Source organism: Ammospiza caudacuta, chromosome 3 (genome assembly GCF_027887145.1).
Source record: "Ammospiza caudacuta isolate bAmmCau1 chromosome 3, bAmmCau1.pri, whole genome shotgun sequence".
Taxonomy (NCBI): Eukaryota; Metazoa; Chordata; class Aves; order Passeriformes; family Passerellidae; genus Ammospiza; species Ammospiza caudacuta.
The window spans coordinates 114711582-114717674 of record NC_080595.1 but is presented as its reverse complement, the minus strand read 5'-3'; the positions used below and the strand labels follow the sequence as shown (position 1 = coordinate 114717674).

The 6093-nt window shown below is 40.2% G+C and overlaps 1 pseudogene; it reads left to right on the top strand.

Annotated features, from left to right (window-relative positions):
• Nucleotides 1–2430: 2430 nt before the first annotated feature.
• Nucleotides 2431–5063, top strand: LOC131555485 (gallinacin-2-like; annotated as a pseudogene).
• The last annotated feature ends 1030 nt before the right edge of the window (nt 5064–6093 follow it).

Genomic DNA, 6093 nt, shown 5'->3' with positions numbered 1-6093 from the left:
TGCTCCAGACACTATGCAGCCTCCTTTGAGGACATTTCCCTTTGAAATATATCCCACCTGCTTCAGGCGCAGCAGCTCCTCAGCACTGGGTTATTGCACAAAACGCTGACCCCACCATAATAATTGAAAGTGTTTGTTTGTCTCTTGCTCAAAAGAACAGGAGCTGCAGATGGGGATGGAAAAATTGTCCACTCTAAGAGCCACAACACAAAAATCTTTCTGAGTTCTGCCAAAGGTGTTCCACCCCTCCTCTGCTTCTCCCTTCCCCTTGTCCAGGCAGAGGTTTTCTGATGGCCTGGATGGCACTGTGACCATGTGAAATTTATATTAAACAGGGCCAAGAATTCCCAGTGTTAAAGCCAAGCCCTTGAGAGTACTTGCACATAAAATCTTACAGACCATAGAAATTAGCGATGCACCTTTGTTTCCTTGAGGAATTGTGTTGGGTAAGAGTAACAGTTGGCAAGTTAACCACCAACACGTGGCAAGAGGTGAAGCAACTGCAATTTTTGCAATCTTATTCTCCCCATTTTTCAGTTTTGTGGCCAGATGTTGGCAGACAAACCAGAAATCCAATTACCATTTTTTCCTCTTGCAGAAACAGTTCACATACGAAATTATCTAGAGAATAGAAAGATGTGACAGGGTATGCTTGTAAGGGAAATGGTTTGTAGTCATGTTTTCACATGCTTATAGGTAATTTCTGTACACTCCTGTGCACGTGTTTACTTGGACAGGGCTCTGAGCTAGCTTGGGGTGACCTGATCTAGTTGAAGATGTCCCTGCTCATTGCAGAGATCTTGGACTTATTCACCTTTCAAAAGTCCTTTCAAGTTCAGACTATTCTATGGTTCTACTTAAGAACTTCATATCAAAGTAATGAAAAAATTACATGAATAGGAGGTAAACTGCCAGTCAGCAATGGAAATATTTCAGTTTAATTTTGGTATTACCTTTAGACACTAGCTGACCAAGACCTCCAATTCACCAAGACCTCTGTAAATGGCATTGAAGTGTCTGTAAGATATGATGTAATTTACAGAGATCTCGGTCAATTAGAAACACCATTCATTCAAATTAGCAAATGTATCATTACCTATTATCATGTGCTTCATGTATTATTTAAAAGTACTGCATGAACAATATTTTTTTGCTGATTGAATGGAGATGAAAAGTAAAATATGATCTGATAAAGCATTTCATATCCTAGAATCATAGAAAAATAGCATGGTTTGGATTCTAAGAGACCTTAAAGACTATTTCATTCCAACCTCCCCAGTGCAGACAGCGACACCTTCCACCATCTCAGATTGCTCCAAGCTCCATCCAACCTGGTTTTGAACACTTCCAGGGATGGGACAGTCACTGCTTCTCTGGGCAGTGCCAGGGCCTCACCACCCTCACAGGGAACAATTTCTTCTTAACATCTAATGCAAACCTGCATTTGTCAGATTAAAACCATTTCCCCCTGTCTTGTAACTTTTTTTCCATATAAAAAAATCCCTCTCCCTCCTTTTCATAATACCCCTTTAGATACTACTTTAGATACTAACATGGAGTCTAAGGTCGCTCTGGAGCCTTCTCTTTTCCAGGATGAACACCCCCAGCTCTCTCCATCTCTTCACAGCAGAGGTGCTCCATCCATGCAGAATCTGTGTGCTGCTTCCCATGGCAGAAAAGAAGAAGCAGAGGTCAACAGCTGGCAGACTGAGAGCAGATAACCAAAACCTGAATGCTCATCTAAGACATAATCTGGTTTTAGAATGATCAGCTGAAGGCCCTGTGGAAGGCAGAAGAATCAAAAAAATCAACCAGAGTCCTGGGCGAAAAACTCAAGCCCAAAGCAAGTGTTCTGGGGCCCAAGGGCCCAAAGACATCCTCTGGCACTGCATTTGCCTAGATTTACATATTTTCCACCAGCTGGAAGGGTGTCCAGGGACATAACCATAATGTATTCACTTTAATTGGATACATCTTGCTTCACTCTGTCATCTCCAGTGGCCACTGGCCAGGAAGCCAATGGACATTTGTTTTAGTTCCATATATCCATTCTGTGCTCTTATATTCTGTATTTATGGAACAGAAAATGAACTGGGATTGCAGGGAACACACAGATGCTTTGTCTTTGCAAGGTTTTACGTTGCTCCTAGGCAGGGACAGTTCAACCTATGTGCAAGATGTTTGAGACATACCATGGTGGGTTAACGTATCTTACACAAACTGGAGTGTCACAAGAGGTATTGCATGAAAAACATGGATTTTCCAGGAAAAAAGCTCAAACCCTATTTTATCATTGAGAAATGAAGAGCAGCTGGTTTCTGGTTGGATTAGAAGCCATCAGGAAAAAACCAGCAATTTTTGGATTGGCTCAATGAATGGCTAAGAAGAGAAAGCCCTTGTCAGTCTCTTTTGGGATTCACCTTATAAAAGAGCATCCCAGTGCCAGAGCCAAAGTCTTCAGGAGGGACGGGACCAAGAGCAAGCCTTGTTTGGCTTCAGGGCTCACCTGATACCTGGTAATGTCTCAGTTCTTTTCTTTCAATGTCAGCTTTTGTTTTTTCCTCAAAAATCCAACTCCCAAACCTCTGTGTTATTAACTTTAATTTGTATGTAACTAAAATAGTAAACCTAAGATTTCAGAAAATTGAACATGTTGAATAAGTGATTCAAATATATGCTAATACCTAGAATGCTTTAATAATTTTTTCTGCCTCCTAAGTTCTAGGAAAAATAAGTGTTTGATTGGTTCAGGTTGCTTTAGAGATGTCTGTGGTCCAGAGAAATTGGTGACCTCTCAGCAGAAATCTACATGTCTAAATCTATATATTTCCATTAAATATATAGCTTTTGAATAGAAACATATTATAAATAATTATACAATATTTTTGTAATGCATAATAGGTATAAGATTATATATTACTTATATATTTATATATTTAGTATAGTATAAAATACATATTTTATGTATTGTGTTTTTTATTTATGTGTCTACATTAAAATCCTTATTTCAATTTCAGAATTGTTCACTTCATCTCCTTATTTCTCCTGATACTTTCAAATGTATAAGAACTTGTGTAAACTTCTAATATTAATTTTGAAACAGTTTTGGGTCACCCTCTATAAATTCTGTTCTCAGCAGTACGACATTTCAGCACAGTCTCATTCCCATTCCTTGCTTGAGAGACCATCATTTGTGACAGATCAGAACATTCCTAATTCCTAATAATTCCTAATATGAAACATTAACTGCCACTTCTTTATCCATAAGCACCCTTCTAGACTATCTTATCTTATAAAGTTAATCCTAATATTAGTTGAAACTCTTCCAATGAAAGTATCATATATTTACGTTTAAAAATTTCTTTTCAAATAGGAATTGATTATTTGATTGTACATTTCCATTCTAGAACTGCTGCTGTAGACCAAGACTGGAGATGCTGAGCAAATTGACCTCTTGATAAATTTAAACATTACAAAATGAACTTTTTCCCCCTGAAGTTTGTAGTTTTTAGTATTTTTAGTATTATCACCTAATTTTGCTTTATGTTGCTTATTTACTAGATAAAATAATTTAGCTAAAAATAAAGTTATGGAAGAATTTAAGACCAGGTGGGATGGGACTTTGAACAACCTGGTCTAGTGGAAGGTGTTTCAGCCCCAGAGGTTGGAACAAGATGAATTTCAATGGTCCTTCCAATCCAAACCATTCTGGGATTCCATGATTCTGTTATGGCTAAGGAAGTTTTGCAAGATGGAAAAAAAGTCTGAGCAACAAAACTATTAAAGTAACTTAATGATCCCATGTCCTGAAAACATTTTGCCCCACACAATAGTCAGGGTTTTACTGATTTTTTTTTAAAACTTGAAGATAAAATTAATATAAATGTAATTGTTATTAATCCCAGGGACTGTCTCTTACATCTTCCTTGGTCCTTTTCCAACAGTGCCACAGCACATCCTCAGCCATGAAGACCCTTTGCCTGCTCTTTTCTCTCCTCTTCTTGACTCTCCAGGTCTCTCCAGGTAAGATGGGAAAGGGATGCTAGAAAGGGATTTTTGTGCACCTGAAGAAAAATCCCCAGCATGTTTTAACCACTTCTGTTCCAAATTGCTAGAAGCCAGTCAGGAATTAATCAATTAGCCCAGTGCTTGTGCTAGACCTGCTTTATAACCTGAGAATGAGAAACCCTTCCACTGCAATTCCCTGCCCTGCAGAGGAAGGGGGAAGGAAATATTTGGTTCTTGTTGCAGGTTTGTCTTCACCCCGGAGGGAAATGCTTTTCTGCAGAGGAGGGAGCTGTCACTTTGGAGGATGTCCCTTCCACCTGGTGAAAGTTGGACGTTGCTTTGGGTTCCGCTCCTGCTGCAAACCGTGAGTTCACCAAGGCTCATCTGCAGGATGAGCAGAGAAGTAGTAAATAGTTTGCCTGTCTCCTAAACCCCAAGGTGTTCTTGAATATTTACACTAGGTTATAAGGAAAAAAAACTATTATGCCATGAGCACAGTCAGGTGTTCTGTGTTGACTCAAGTGTTACATGTTGCCCAAGAAGCATTTGGAGAATGCTCTCAGGCACAGGGTGAGGTTTCTGTTGTAAAATTTTTTGTAAAATTAAATTATCATGTGAAAAACAGCCTCCTATTTTTAACTCAGGAGTGAATGAGTTCACCTCAAAATCTGGGGATATCAATTTAATTCACTGCTTTTCCTAAACAACAGGGAAACAGTCTCCTTACTCACAGGTATGATTGCATAGAGCATGTCACAACATGACTAAAACTGACATGAACTATTTTGGGAAAAATTTGTATCCAGGAGGAAAAAAAGCATGGGCTGAGAGTGAGCGGGGAAGGAATATAACCAGAAAGAAAATCTGATATTTTTTTTTCCTTTCTGCAGGCCATGGAACATAAGAGAAGTTGATGAGCCATTCATTGAAGAGTAATGAAAATTTCTTCTAAGCCTACAAATTTGATTGGAATCTTCTTACTCCTAAACCCACTGGATCCTGCTGCAAAGCCTCACACTCCTTTCACTGCCTATGCAAAAGGCTTTAAAATATAGAGTAAATCCAAATGTGTTCTGCATTGCCATTCCTCCTTCTAAATAAATTGTTGGTTAGCACTGGTCATTGAAACTTGTGTCATGATTCTGCCTGGGGTTTGACACACAAAACCCCAGAGGGCAATAATTTATGGTGCAAAGTGCCCCTTAATTTGAGTTTTTCTGAGCCATACAGCTCTCCAGTTCTACACAGCCCTTAACCTACAGTGCCAAGAGAAAGGCTGGCTAAAAGAACTCAGCTTCCCTTTGTCAGAATGTGTTCAGATGCCAAAATCCCTTATTTCTTACTGTGCAGAAATATTTTCTTGGGAAAACAGGAATGGTTAAAACCCCTCATTCACCACCTGGAGGGCCTGGGCCCAGTGCAACTCTCCTTGCCAGGAGCTGGGAGCTGTGCTGCTCCACACCCCATCCCACCACATGGCAGTGAAGGACTGCCCTGCCCTCATGAGCACCTGGGATGATCCCATGGGGGCACCTCAAGGACACCTTTGTGGACCTTGGAGTAAAATAGATTTCCCAGGGGAGCTGTCCAGGTGACATCCCAAAGGGCCCTCTGGATCAGATGGGTGGGAGCTGGGGGTCTTCTCCTCTCCACCCACCTGGACAAAACTGGAGGTTGGAATGGCTTTCCTCTGCTGAGTCTGACCTCACTCTCTGTGGAAAATGCCTCCATGATCATGATACATGAACACGTGTGTGCATAACGAGTGCCTCTGGTTCTACTGGTAAAGATTTCTCTATCCAAGGATGCCACCCTGGCCAATTCCAAATTTCCAGCTGGGTATGAAGCACTTGGCAGAGACACCAGGTTGCTGCTTATTGGCATTTACAACCATCCTGTTTCACTGGGGAACTTCATCCACCTCCCACTTCCTAAGAAAATCCCTCTAGCTTGTAACTGTCTTTCTCCAAAACACATGACATCCTTAATATTTCATTATTATTCAATATTCAATATTCATCCTTAATATATCAAATATTTCATATTTGTCTCAGGGCAATGGTTTTGGTAGCAAAACTCTGCCCA